At 40.2% G+C, this 15,117-nt stretch overlaps 1 non-coding gene across 1 annotated transcript; it reads left to right on the forward strand.

Annotated features, from left to right (window-relative positions):
* Window positions 1-14,095: 14,095 nt before the first annotated feature.
* LOC148577778 (small nucleolar RNA R71) lies at window positions 14,096-14,202 on the forward strand. Its single transcript, XR_015903514.1, has one exon. It is a non-coding gene; the product is annotated as a small nucleolar RNA R71 (small nucleolar RNA).
* The last annotated feature ends 915 nt before the right edge of the window (window positions 14,203-15,117 follow it).

Genomic DNA, 15,117 nt, shown 5'->3' on the forward strand with positions numbered 1-15,117 from the left:
CCTAAAAAGAGAGGAGAAAGTGAATTAAATTCAAATAGATATATAGCAAGGAAGAGAACGGAAGAGTGGTGATGGATGCATGTTAGGATGTAGTTGACATTAACACATGCTCTCGTGTACATGTGAAAGGCCAACAATGAAAAAATAGTCAATGCATCAAAAGATAGGTAGATGCAAGGTGTTTATTGGCATGCCGGAAAAGGGCATGAGTAGCATAGACTAAGCATCAGTTGTAACAAGCCAAAATGTTTGTATTGACAATTAAATTTAATTAAAATAATAGTAAAGAGAATTGTGAAAAGCAAGCATTGAATAGTAGAGTAAAGTAATGTAGAAAAGTGCATAATGCTATATGGGCTTTTTCACAAACACATGGCATTCGTGGTAAATAAGATATAGAAAGTATGAAGGTGAACATGCAAGCAATCCCTTAAAAATAATAATTGTCAAACAAATTGCAACAATCCACAAGCACATAATGAGGAATAATGACTCAAATAAATTTCTAACACCATGTAAAAGGAAAAGAAGAAGAAGGAAAATATGAATAATGAAAAGAAAAAGGAAAGAAAAAGAAAATAACATATAAAATAATAAGAATGATAGAAAAGAGAAGAGGGAAAAAGAAAATAGAACCTTGGTAATGGAGGTGAGAGAGAGAGTGATAGGTGAGATAGAAGGAAGAAGGGAGAAGGAAGAAATAAGGAGGGAAAATAAAAATTAGGATTTGGAGGAGAGAAAGATAAGATATGTGGCAATTGTAGGTTGAGCTGTGCGGCGCATGAGACGCGGCCGCGTGGGGCACGCGTTCACGTGGATGCGCTTCAAGTATGGTGACGCGATCGCGTCGGGCACGCAGTCGCGTGACCCATGTTATGCTTCGGGCGTGAGTGCAGCCTCGCACCAGCACAACTCTCTGTTCAAACTGATTTATTTGCCAAAATTGGGGTGGCGCGATCGCGTGGGTCACGCGATCACGTGAGTGTGCGTCAGAAAACGGATGACGCGGCCGCGTCGGTGACGCGGTCGCGTGATAAGGATTGTGCTTTCGGCACCAATCCAGCACCACTCTCGCACAATATTTCATTGTGCACCCTTTTACGTCGAAAACTCAGGGCACACGGCCGCGTGGGAGGCCATGATTCCCATGCGACGCGAACGCGTCAGCGACGCGGTCGCGTGGGTTGATTTGTGCCATTGGCATGCCTCCAACCACACTCCAGCGTGACTTTCTGTTCATTTATATTATTATTATTATTTTTTTCTTCACTCCCCTTGCGACGCGAACGCGTCGCTGATGCGATCGTGTCGCGTAGCAAATTTTTTTTTTAAATAAAAACATATAAATGTAGATGGACGAAAGTACTAAGAAAGAGAAGAGTTATTGAATAGGAAAAACTAAAAATAAAGAAAAGAATGATCATACCATGGTGGGCTGTCTTCCACCTAGCACTTTGCTTTAACGTCCGTAAGTTGGACGCTCTACTAGCTCAATCTTCTGCTATGTGGGGATCTTCCAAGAGGAAGATCTCAAGCTCCTTGTTTCTCTGCATCTTCTCGCCATGGTATAGCTTCAGGCGTTGTCCATTAACCTTAATAAGTTCAGAGCTTGAAGGATGGCTTAGGTGATAAACTCCGTCCGGTTTGGCCTTCTCTACTCTGTATGGACCTTCCCATCTTGATCTCAACTTACCTGGCATGATCCTTAGTCGAGATTTGTAAAGGAGGACTAAATCCCCAGATTGGAACTCTTTCTTCTTGATGTTTTGATCATGTACAGCCTTCATCTTTTCCTTGTATATTCTGGAGTTCTCGTAAGCTTCTAGGCGAAGGCTATCCAGTTCCTGCAGTTGCAACTTCCTTTCAGCTCCGGCTTTCTCAATTCCCATGTTGCACTTCTTAACTGCCCAAAAAGCTCTGTGTTCTACTTCAACTGGGAGATGACAAGCTTTTCCATAAACCAAGCAGAAAGGACTCATCCCAATGGGTGTCTTGTATGCTGTTCTATATGCCCAGAGTGCATCTTGTAGCCTGGTGCTCCAGTCTTTTCTATGAGGCTTTACTATCTTTTGCAAGATACGCTTAATTTCTCTGTTTGACACCTCGGCTTGCCCATTAGTTTGGGGATGGTAAGCTGTTGCAACTTTATGAATTATCCCATGCTTCTTCATTAATCCTGTCAGTCTCCTGTTATAAAAATGGGTGCCTTGATCGCTCACGATTGCTCGTGGTGATCTGAAGCGACATATAATATGGTTTTTCACAAAGGAAACAACAGTGTTAGCATCATCAGTGCGGGTAGGAATTGCTTCCACCCATTTGGAAACATAATCCACAGCTAACAATATATAAAAATATCCATTAGAATTTAGAAATGGACCCATGAAGTCAATGCCCCAAACATCAAAAATTTCACAGAAAAGCATAATTTGTTGAGGCATCTCATCTCTCCTGGATATATTACCAAATTTCTAGCATGGGAGACAAGATTTACAAAACTCAGCAGCGTCTCTAAAAAGAGTAGGCCACCAGAATCCACAGTCTAAGATTTTTCTAGCTGTTCTTTGAGGGCCAAAATGTCCTCCACTCTCAGATGAGTGACAGGCCTCTAAAATGGACTGGAATTCTGATTGAGGCACACAACGTCTAATTACTTGATCAGCGCCACATCTCCATAAATATGGGTCATCCCATATATAATATTTAGACTCGCTTTTCAGCTTGTCTCTTTGATGCTTAGAAAAATTTGGAGGAAATGCGCGGCTAACTAAATAATTAGCAACAGGTGCGTACCAAGGGACTACCTCAGATACTGCTTGTAGGTTATCAAAAGGAAAATTATCATCTATAGAAGTAGAGTCATCCTTAATATGCTCAAGGCGACTCAGGTGGTCTGCCACTAAATTCTGATTACCACTCCTATCCTTTATTTCTAAATCAAATTCTTCTAACAGTAGTATCTAACGTATAAGTCTTGGTTTGGACTCCTTTTTAGCTAATAGATACTTTAAAGCTGCATGGTCCGAATACACTACTACTCTAGTACCAAGTAAATAAGCTCGGAATTTATCCAGAGAAAAAATAATAGCAAGAAGCTCCTTCTCAGTAGTAATATAGTTGGACTGGGCAGTGTCTAAGGTCTTAGACGCATAAGCAATAACGAAAGGATCCTTACCTTCACGCTGAGCTAGCGCTGCTCCTACTGCATGGTTGGAAGCATCGCACATGATTTCAAACGGCTGGCTCCAGTCTGGTCCTCTCACAATTGGAGCTTGAGTCAGAGCAGTCTTCAGCTTATTAAACGCTTGTTTGCAATCCTCACTGAACTCGAACTCAATATCCTTCTGCTGTAATCTGGATAAGGGAAGTGCGACCTTACTAAAATCCTTAATAAATCTCCTATAAAAACCTGCATGGCCAAGGAACGAACGGACTTCCCTCACAGACGAGGGGTAAGGTAAACTAGAAATAACATTCACCTTTGCTGGGTCTACAGAAATGCCATTATTAGATACCACATGTCCTAATACAATCCCTTGGTTTACTATAAAGTGACATTTTTCGAAATTTAATACAAGGTTTGTATTAACACATCTATCTAATACTCTAGATAATCCATCTAAGAAAAGGCTAAAAGAATAACCATAAATGCTAAAATTGTCCATAAAATCTTCCATACAGTCCTCAATAAGGTCAGAGAAAAGACTCATCATGCACCTTTGGAAAGTAGCTGGTGCATTGCACAAGCCAAAGGGCATTCTCTTGTAAGCATAAGTCCCAAAAGGACATGTAAAAGTAGTATTTTCTTGATCCTCAGGAGCTATATGAATCTGGAAATAACCTGTGTAACCATCTAAAAAGCAATAATGTGATTTACCTAACAGGCGATCCAGCATTTGATCAATGAATGGAAGTGGGTAGTGATCCTTACGAGTAGCTTGGTTGAGACGCCTGTAATCAATGCAGACTCTCCAAGCATTCTGAACTCTAGTTGCTATGAGCTCTCCATGCTCATTCTTCATTGTAGTGACTCCAGACTTCTTGGGCACCACTTGTACTGGGCTTACCCATTCACTGTCTGAAATGGGAAATATGATACCTGCTTCCAATAGTCTGGTCACTTCCTTTTTGATAACTTCCAAGATGGTGGGATTCAATCTTCTTTGGGGTTGACGGACAGGTCTTGCTCCCTCTTCTAAAAATATTCTGTGCTCACATACTTGAGGGTTGATGCCTACTATGTCTGCCAAGCTCCACCCAATTGCCTTCTTATGCTTCCTCAGCACATCAAGTAACTGCTCTTCTTGTTGAGAAGTCAGTTCCCTTGCAATAATAACTGGAAACCTCTGCTCATCTTCAAGATAAGCATATTTGAGATGTGGAGGGAGGGGTTTCAATTCTAACTTTTGATCATGGGCAGGCTCTGGATTATCTGGAGCTTGTGAAAATGACGAAGTGCCCGCATTGTCAGTTAAGAGGGTCCCCACACTTGTACCTTGTCTAGTGTGCCTCTCTTCTAACTCTTCCTTGTGAACTTCAGCTACACTTTCATCTATGACATCACACTGGAAGATAGAACGATCTTCTGGGGGGTTGTCAGTGACGCCATTTAGATTGAAGATTACTATACGGCCATCTATTTCAAAGGAGTATGTTCTTGAAAAAGCATCCAATTTGAATTTTGATGTCTTCAGGAATGGTCTTCCAAGTAGGATTGATGATGGCTTATCTGAATCATTATGGGGCATCTCCAAGATATAAAAATTAGTGGGAAATGTAAGCCCTTTAATGTTCACCAAAACATCTTCAGCAACTCTAGCCACTGTAATAATGCTTTTATCTGCTAACACAAAATGAGCTGCCGACCTTTTCAAGGGAGGGAGCCTCAAAACATCATATATAGACAAAGGCATTATACTAACACATGCTCCTAAATCACACATGCAATCATAAATTACTACACCACCAATAGTACAGCTAACTATACAAGGACCTGGATCACTACATTTTTCAGGTAATCCTCCCATTAAAGCAGATATAGAACTACCTAAAGAAATAGTTTCTAATTCATTAATTTTGTCTTTATGTATACACAAATCTTTTAGAAACTTTGCATATTTAGGTACCTGTTGAATAACATCAAAAAGAGGAACAGTTACCTCGACCTTTTTGAATATCTCTACCATTTTGGGGTCGGGTTCCAGCTGCTTCCTGGGCTTCCTTGCAAGTTGTGGAAATGGAATAGGAGTAGTGTTTTCTGTGGTGTCTGAGCCTTTTGGTGCTTCTTCCTGTGGTTGGGCTATTTCTTCTTCAGCTATGTCTTGTATGTCCTCTTCCTCTTCAACTTCTTCTATTTCTACCACCTCTTCAGCTGAGGCATGTTCTGGTGAGCTTGGCTCCTCCTGATTTCTCTCCTGCAGTATGGTTTCAGAGCTTAGGGTGATGGCATTAATGCCTCCCTTTGGATTGGGTAATGGATGAGAGGGGATTCCAGTGGAGCTTGAAGGTTGGTTACTGGAATTTTGCGTTGATCCAATCTGTGACATAAGAGCTTGCAAAGTAGAGGTGAGACCATTCAGACTGGCATTAATACTATTCATGATGTTATTTTCCATGGTCTGTTGTCTTCGCTCAAAAGATTGTAGTAGCTCTTCATTAGGTAATAAAGAAGAATGAGTAAATTGAGAGGTCTGCTGTTGATTGTTCTGTGGTCCTTGGTTTTGCCTCAGGTGAGGTGCTCTGTAAGGTTGATTCTACTGCCTGTTTTTGTTATTATTCCACCTCTGATTTCCCTGATTATCTCTGCCTCCTCTGTTATGGTTGTCCCTCCAATTCTGGTTAGAATTGTCCTGCCATCCATGGTTATTATTTCCACGTTGATTGTACCTTTGGTTGAGGCGGTCATAGAAGTTATGAGTGGATGCCACCATGTTGTCTTCTTGTTGGAGCTGCAGGCATTCATCAGTATAATGGCTATAATCAGCACAGATTCCGCAAATTCTCTGTGGGACTAGTTGTTGGTTTTGCTGTGGCAAGGGAGGTTGAGCTTGCTGAGCTTGTTGTTGATTCAATTGCATCTGCTTCAGCAAGTTGGTCATCTCACAGATGCTTTGAGTTAGAGCAGCAGTCTCTCTGTTAGAGGATACTTCTGCAATGGCTTTTGAATGGCCTTGTTTTTGCCTGTGGTTCCTAGTAGATTCAGTTAAATCACTGATCAATTGCCAAGCCTCGTCAGTGGTCTTGTACTTCTTCATAGACCCATTGCTAGCACTTTCCAATGTGGTCTTATCTTGGGGCCTCATGCCCTGTGTGATATAGCTAAGTAACATTATCTTGTCAATCATGTAGTGGGGGCATGCTTCCAGAAGATTATTAAAGCGCTCCCAGTATTCAAAGAGAGTCTCATTGTCATCCTAAACAATTGTGGAAATGTCTTTCCTCAGCTTATCAGTAACTTCAGATGGAAAGAATTTCTCCAAAAACTCTTTTCTGAGTGTATCCCAGTTAGATACATTTGCTAGAGGTTGAGTGTAGTACCACTCCCTTGCTTTTCCCTCAAGAGAAAACGGAAAAGCTTTCAGCAGAATCGAAGTTTCATCTGTACCATCTCGCCTGACAGTAGAACAGGCTGCCTGGAAATCTCTCAAGTACTTGATAGGCTCTTGAGCAGGTAGGCCATGAAACTTGGGCATCAAATTTAGCAGTGCGGTCTTTATTTCAAAATCTGTAGCTACTGCTGGATGATGCGCTTGAAACGGTTGCATCGTAAAATCAGGAGCTCCTTCCTCCTGGATGGTAACTCTCCTAGTTGCCATGTCTTCTGCACGTAAAACAACCGAATCAGTAGAACGGGGCTGGTTTCTTCCTCAAGTTCACTTTCAGATCCGCCCTCAGAGCGGACTAACCGACGCTGTTCTCGCCTTATTCGTGAAATAGTCCTTTCAATTTTAGGATCGAATATTAGCAAGCGCGGATCAGGAAGTGAACGCGTCATTTGACGAAAGAAACCTGCAGCTCAGAGTAGCAAAATAAAATAAAACGCAAATAAATAAATTCTAATTAATAACTTTAGCACTCTATTGCAACTCCCCGGCAACGGCGCCAAAAATTGATGAGGCACAGAAGTTGGGGAATTAAAAATTATTAAAATAGTTACGTTGTAAGTATAGTTCTTAACTCACCGAAAATCTGCCTATCAATTTAGAAATATGTCACAGAGAGTTTAAATTAAAAATTACTGGGAGTTTAAGTCCCAGGTCGTCTCCCAACGAGTTGCAGAAAAGTGTGCTATTTTATTAATCAGATGTTCCAAAAAGTTGAGTTAAGTAGATGGAAAATTAAATTGAGAAAATTCAAATAATATGAATAAAAGCTTTGACTGGGAGTTGATTAGTTGGAATCTCTATTATTGATGGGATGATTTCAAGATTAATTTATAATTAATGGTTGTTATTTTTAGTTATCCTTTACTAGGTAAAGGAAAGTCAAACAAGTTGGAATGCTAGATCTGTTCACGAGTTGCAACACACTTAGTTCAAAGGGATTGGTGTTGGTGACTGGATGGCAATCCAACAGTTAACCCAATTACAAATTCTCTCTCAATCCTTCCAACTCAAGAGTTCCTTTCAATCAACTCCCCATCAAGTGAAGAAACTACTCGCTCATTGCAAATAATAATTCCATAACATATGAAAGAGAATTAAAAGAAGACATGATTATTGGAATGGAAAATAAATTTAAATGGAAGAAATAATCCTTGTATTAAATAATCATGAAAGTATTCAAATGACAAAATTGAACAAAGCAAAGAACATGGAAGAATAAAACCAAGTTAAGAGAACGAACTAGAATGACGAAGTCTTGATGAGGAAATAACTCTTCTCAATGTTCCAATGCTAAGACCAATTGAAAATTAAAATTCTAAAACCTAGAGAGAAAAAAAAACTAAGGGAGTAAAACTAGATCTAAAACTGAAAACTGTCTAGAATGAATGTTGTCTTTTGTTTCTGCATATTCTCTGGCTCTAGTCTGCTGTTCCGGGCTGAAAACTGGGTCGAAATAAGGTCCAAAATCGCCCCCAGCGAATTCTGCAGATTATGCAGATCGCATATGTCACGCGATCGCGTCACCCATGCGGACGCGTCATTCGCGCTTTCCCTTGCCACGCGTTCGCGTCGTCCACGCTACCGCGTCGCTTGAGCTTTTCCAATCCGCGCGGCCTCGTGAGCCATGCGGCCGCGTCACTACGATTTGCTCTCCTTCGCGCGGTCGCGTCAGCCATGTGACCGCGTCACATCTCGCTAGTTATCTCCTCAAATTCTTGTGTTCCTTACATTCTTGCTACCTTCCTTTCCAATCTCCAACTCATTCATGCCCTATAAAATCTGAAACACTCAACATACAGATCACGGCATTGAATGGAACAAAGGAGAACTAAAAATACATAATTAAAGTCTCTAGGAAGCAGTTTTCAAACATGTTATAAATTCAGGAAGGAATTATAATTTCATGCTAATTTAATGAATAAGTGGATAAGGATCATGATAAAACCACACAATTAAACATAATATAAACCATAAAATAGTGGTTTATCAGAGATACTTATGTAATTCATTGGTGAGAATTTCAGATAAGCGTATAGAGATGCTTTCGTTCCTCCTGAACCTCTGCTTTCCTGTTGTCTTCATCCAATCATTCCTACTCCTTTCCATGGCAAGCTTTATGTAGGGCATCACCGTTGTCAATGGCTACATCCCATCCTCTCTGTAAAAATGGTCCAATGCGCTGTCACTGCATGGCTAATCATCTGTCGGTTCTCGATCATATTGGAATAGGATTTACTATCCTTTTGCGTCTGTCACTACGCCCAGCACTCGCGAGTTTGAAGCTCGTCACAGCCATCCCTTCCCAAATCCTACTCAGAATACCATAGACAAGGTTTAGACTTTCCGGATCTCAGGAATGGCAGTCCATGGGTTCTAACTTATACCACGAAGATTCTAATATCTCAGACTCGGTCCTCTTTACTAGATATCTAAGAGATATTCATTCTAGCTTGTTTGCATGTAGAACGGAAGTGTTTGTCAGGCACGCGTTCATAAGTGAGAATGATGATGAGCGTCACATAATCATCACATTCATCATGTTCTTGGGTGCGAATGGATATCTTAGAATAGGAATAAGCTTCAATTGAAAAGAAAAATAATAGTACTTTGCATTAATTCATGAGGAACAGCAGAGCTCCACACTTTAATCTATAGTGTGTAGAAACTCTACCATTGAAAATACATAAGTGATGAAGGTCCAGGAATGGCCGAATGGCCAGCCCCCATAAAGGTCTAAGATAGCATAAAACTGATCAAAGATCTGATCCGAAGATGTAAATACAATAGTAAAAAGTCCTATTTATACTAAACTAGTTACTAGGGTTTATAGAAATGAGTAAATGATGCAAAAATCCACTTCTGGGGCCCACTTGGTGTGTGCTTGGGCTGGGCATTGAGCTTTACACGTGTAGAGGCTTCTCTTGGAGTTGAACGCCAGTTTGTAACCTGTTTCTGGCATTTAACTCCACTTTGCAACCTGTTTCTGGCGTTTAACTCCAGAATGCAGCATGGAACTGGCGTTGAACGCCAATTTGCGTCATCTAAACTCGGGCAAAGTATGGATTATTATATATTGCTGGAAAGCCCTGGATATCTACTTTCCAACGCAATTGAGAGCGCGCCATTTGAAGTTCTGTAGCTCCAGCAAATCCACTTTGAGTGCAGAGAGGTCAAAATCCAACAGCATCTGCAGTCCTTCTTCAACCTCTGAATCTGATTTTTGCTCAAGTCCCTCAATTTCAGCCAGAAAATACCTGAAATCACAGAAAAACACACAAAATCATAGTAAAGTCCAGAAATGTGAATTTTAATTAAAAACTAATAAAAATATACTAAAAACTAATTAAATTATACTGAAAACTGTATAAAAACAATGCCAAAAAGAGTATAAATTATCCGCTCATCACAACACCAAACATAAACTGTTGCTTTTCCCCAAGCAACTGAAAATAAAATAGGATAAAAAGAAGAGAATATAATATAAATTCCAAAATATCAATGAAACTTAGCTCCAATCAGATAAGCGGGACTTGTAGCTCTTTGCCTCTTGAATAGTTTCGGCATCTCACTTTATCCATTAAAGTTCAGAATGATTGGCATCTGTAGGAACTTAGAATTCAGATAGTGTTATTGATTCTCCTAGTTCAGTATGTTGATTCTTGAACACAACTACTTTATGAGTCTTGGCTGTGGCCCTAAACACTTTGTTTTCCAGTATTACCACCGGATACATAAATGCCACAGACACATAACTGGGTGAACCTTTTCAGATTGTGACTCAGCTTTGCTAAAGTCCCCAATTAGAGGTGTCCAGGGTTCTTAAGCACACTCTGTTTTTGCTTTGGACCTCGACTTTAACCGCTCAGTCTCAAGTTTTCACTTGACACTTTCACGCCACAAGCACATGGTTAGGGACAGCTTGGTTTAGCCGCTTAGGCCAGGATTTTATTCCTTTAGGCCCTCCTATCCACTGATGCTCAAAGCCTTGGATCCTTTTTATTACCCTTGCCTTTTGGTTTTAAGGGCTATTGGCTTTTTGCTCTTGCCTTTTGGTTTAAAGAACTTTTGGCTTTTTCTGCTTGCTTTTTCTTTTTCTTCCTTTTTTTTTTGCTATTTTTTTTCTACAAGCTTTTGTATTCACTGCTTTTTCTTGCTTCAAGAATCATTTTTATGATTTTTCAGATTATCAAATAACATTTCTCCTTTTTCCTTATTCTTCAAGAGCCAACATATTTAACATTCATAAACATCAACTTCAAAAGACATATGCACTGTTCAAGCATTCATTCAGAAAACAAAAAGTATTGTCACCACATCAAAATAATTAAACTAGTTTCAAGGATGAATTCGAAACCATGTACTTCTTGTTCTTTTGTAATTAAAACATTTTTCATTTAAGAAAGGTGATGGATTCATATTCATAACTTTAAGGCATAGACACTTAGACACTAATGATCATGTAGTAAAGGCACAAGCATAAATAACACATAAGGCTCAAAAACAAAAAAATAGAAAATAAATAGACAAGGAGATTAACGAATGAGTCCACCTTAGTGAGGGTGGCGTCTTCCTCTCCTTGAAGAACCAATAGTGCTCTTGAGCTCCTCTATGTCTCTTCCTTGTCTTTGTTGCTCTTCCCTCATAGCTCTTTGAGATTCTCTTATTTCATGAAGGATGATGGAGTGCTCTTGACGCTCCACCCTTAGTTGTCCCATGTTGGAACTTAATTCTCCTAGGGAGGTGTTGATTTGCTCCCAATAGTTTTGTGGAGGAAGGTGCATCCCCTGAGGTATCTCAGGGATTTCATGGTGAGGAATACCCTCATGCTCTTGTTGAGGTCCATGATCTCTTGTTTTGCAGTCAAATGCTCTACTACTGAGCTATGGAACCTTGAGATGAATCTCTCCATCTCCCATGACTCGAAGGTGGAAGCAATTGCCTTCCCTTTCCTTTTTCTTGAGGATTCTCTGGCCTTAGGTGCCATTGATGGTTATGGAAAAATAAAAAGCAATACTTTTTACCACACCAAACTTAAAATATTTGCTCGTCCCCGAGCAAAAGAAGAAAGAAGGATGGAGAAGAAGAAGAAAAATGGAGGAGATGAGGAGAGGTTTGTATTCATTAGGGTTGGGTTTGGGAGGGGAAAGTGTTTGAATTTTGGAGGTAGGTGGTGTTTATGGGGAAGAGTGGATGGATGTGAATAGTAAAGAGGTGATGGGGAAGAGTGATGAAAGGGTGTGAAGAGGAGTATTTGGGGAAGAGTGTTATGAAAAGGTGTGAAGAGGAGAGAAAAAAATGTGGGGGTCCGGTGGGGTCCACAGATCCTGAGGGGGTCATGTGGGGTCCACAGATCAAGTGGGGTCAAGGACTTAACATCCCTGCTCCAATTAGGCATGTAAAACGCCCTTGCTGTGCAATCCTGGCGTTTAACACCAGACTGCTGCCTGTTTCTGGCATTAAACGCCCAAATGTAGCTTGTCTCTGGCGTTTAACGCCAGGTAGATGCTTGTTTCTGGCATTAAACGCCAGCTTGGTGCCTGTTTCTGGCGTTAAACGCCAGACAGATGCTTGTTTCTGGCGTTTAAACGCTAGACTGCTCTCCTCCAGGGTGTGCTATTTTTTTTTCATTTTGTTTTTTGATTTTTTAGTAGTTTTTGTGACTCTACATGATCATCAACCTAATAAAACATGAAATAACAAAGAGAAAATAAAATAGATATGATTAAATAACATTGGGTTGCCTCCCAACAAGCACTTCTTTAATGTCAATAGCTTGACAGGGAGCTCCCATGGAGCCTCACAGATAATCAGAGCAAGGTTGGAACCTCCCAACACCAAACTTAGAGTTTGAATGTGGGGGTTCAACACCAAACTTAGAGTTTGGTTGTGACCTCCCAACACCAAACTTAGAGATTGAATGTGGGGGATTTGATTGACTCTGCAGTGAGAGAAGCTTTTCATGCTTCCTCTCCATGGTTACAGAAGGAGATCCTTGAGTTTTAAATACAAGGTTGTCCTCATTCAGTTGAAGGATCAATTCTCCTCTATCCACATCAATCACAGCTCTTGCTGTGGCTAGGAAGGGTCTTCCAAGGATGATGGATTCATCCTCATCCTTCCTAGTGTCTAGGATTATGAAATCAGCAGGGATGTAAAGGCCTTCAACCTTTACTAACACGTCCTCTACTAGTCCATAAGCCTGTTTTCTTGAGTTGTCTGCCATCTCTAATGAGATTCAAGCAACTTGCACCTCAACGATCCCAAGTTTCTCCATTACAGAGAGTGGCATTAAGTTTATTCCTGACCCCAGGTCACACAGAGCTTTCTCAAAGTTCATGGTGCCTATGTTACAGGGAATTAGGAATTTACCAGGATCCTGTTTCTTTTGAGGTAATTTCTGCCTATCCAATGCATTCAGTTCATTGGTGAGCAAGGGAGGTTCATCATCCCAAGTCTCATTACCAAATAATTTGGCATTTAGCTTCATGATTGTACCAATGTACTTGGCAACTTGCTCTTCAGTAATGTCTTCATTCTCTTCAGAAGAAGAGTACGCATCAGAGCTCATGAAGGGCAGAAGAAGGTTTAATGGAATCTCTATGGTCTCTAGGTGAGCCTCAGATTCCTTTAGGTCCTCATTGAGGAACTCCTTATTGATCACTGAGCATCTCAAGAGGTCTTCCTCACTGGGATTCACGTCCTCTCCCTCCCTTGTAGGTTCGGCTATGATGGTTAAATCTATGGCCTTGCACTCTCTCTTTGGATTCTCTTCTGTATTGCTTGGGAGAGTACTAGGAGGAGTTTCAGTGACTCTTTTACTCAGATGGCCCACTTGTGCCTCCAAATTTCTAATGGAGGACCTTGTTTCGTTTATGAAACTTACAGTGGCCTTAGATAGATCAGAGACTATATTTGCTAAGCTAGGTAGATTCTGCTCAGAATTCTCTGTCTGTTGCTGAGTGGATGATGGAAAAGGTTTGCTACTGCTAAACTTGTTTCTTCCACCATTATTAAAGCCTTGTTGAGGCTTTTGTTGATCCTTCCATGAGAAATTTGGATGATTTCTCCATGAGGGATTATATGTGTTTCCATAGGGTTCACTCATGTAATTCACCTCTGCTATTGCAGGGTTCTCAGGATCATAAGCTTCTTCTTCAGAAGATGCCTCTTTAGTACTGTTGGATGATTCCTTCAATCCATTCAGACTCTGAGAGATGATATTGACTTGCTGAGTCAATATTTTGTTCTGAGCCAATATGGCATTCAGAGTATCGATTTCAAGAACTCCCTTCCTCTGAGGCGTCCCATTACTCACAGGATTACTTTCAGAAGTGTACATGAACTGGTTATTAGCAACCATGTCAATGAGTTCTTGAGCTTCTACAGGCGTTTTCTTTAGGTGAATGGATCCACCTGCAGAATGGTCTAATGACATTTTTGATAATTCAGACAGACCATCATAGAATATATCCAGGATGGTCCATTCTGAAAGCATGTCAGAAGGACACTTTTTGGTCAGTTCCTTGTATCTCTCCCAAGCTTCATAGAGGGATTCACCTTTCTTTTGTCTGAAGGTTTGAACATCCACTTTAATCTTACTAAGCTTTTGAGGTGGAAAGAACTTGGCTAAGAAAGCCATGACCAGCTTATCCCAAGAGTTCAGGCTGTCTTTAGGTTGAGAGTCCAACCATATTCTAGCTCTGTCTCTTACAGCAAACGGGAAAAGCATAAGCCTGTAGACCTCGGGATCAACCCCATTGGTCTTAACAATATCACAGATCTGCAAGAATTTAGTTAAGAACTGAAAAGGATCTTCTGATGGAAGTCTATGGAACTTGCAGTTCTGTTGCATCAGAGAAACTAATTGAGGTTTAAGCTCAAAGTTGTTTGCTCCAATGGCCTGAATTGAGATGCTTCTTCCATGTAAATTGGAATTTGGTGTAGTAAAGTCACCAAGCATCTTCCTTGCATTGTTGTTATTTTCGGCCATGTCTCCTTCTTTTTCGAAAATTTCTGTCATATTTTCTCCAGAGAGTTGTGCTTTAGCTTCCCTTAGCTTCCTCTTTAGAGTTCTTTCAGGTTCAGGATCGGCTTCAACAAGAATGTTCTTATCCTTGTTCTTGCTCATATGAAAAAGAAGTGAACACAAAAGAAAATATGGAATCCTCTATGTCACAGTATAATGATTCCTTATGCAAGTATAAGAAGAGAAGAATGTAAGAAAGAGAAGAGGAAAAATTCGAACACAGAGAGGGGGATGGGGTTCGAATTTTTGGGTGGAGAAGAAGTGTTAGTAGATGAATAAATAAATAGAATGAGGTGAGGAAGAGAAGAATTCGAAAATTTAAATAAAATAAAATAAAAATATTTTAAAATTAAAGTTAAAATTCAAAAATTAAAATTGAAATAAAATTAAATTGAAATTAAAACAATTAGTTAATTAAAAAGGAAATTCGAAAAAGAGGGAAGGGATTTTCGAAAATTAGAGAGGGAGTTAGTTAGGTAGTTTTGA

This window comes from Arachis ipaensis, chromosome B1, assembly GCF_059453495.1.
Source record: "Arachis ipaensis isolate K30076 ecotype BB chromosome B1, ASM5945349v1, whole genome shotgun sequence".
Lineage (NCBI taxonomy): Eukaryota > Viridiplantae > Streptophyta > Magnoliopsida > Fabales > Fabaceae > Arachis > Arachis ipaensis.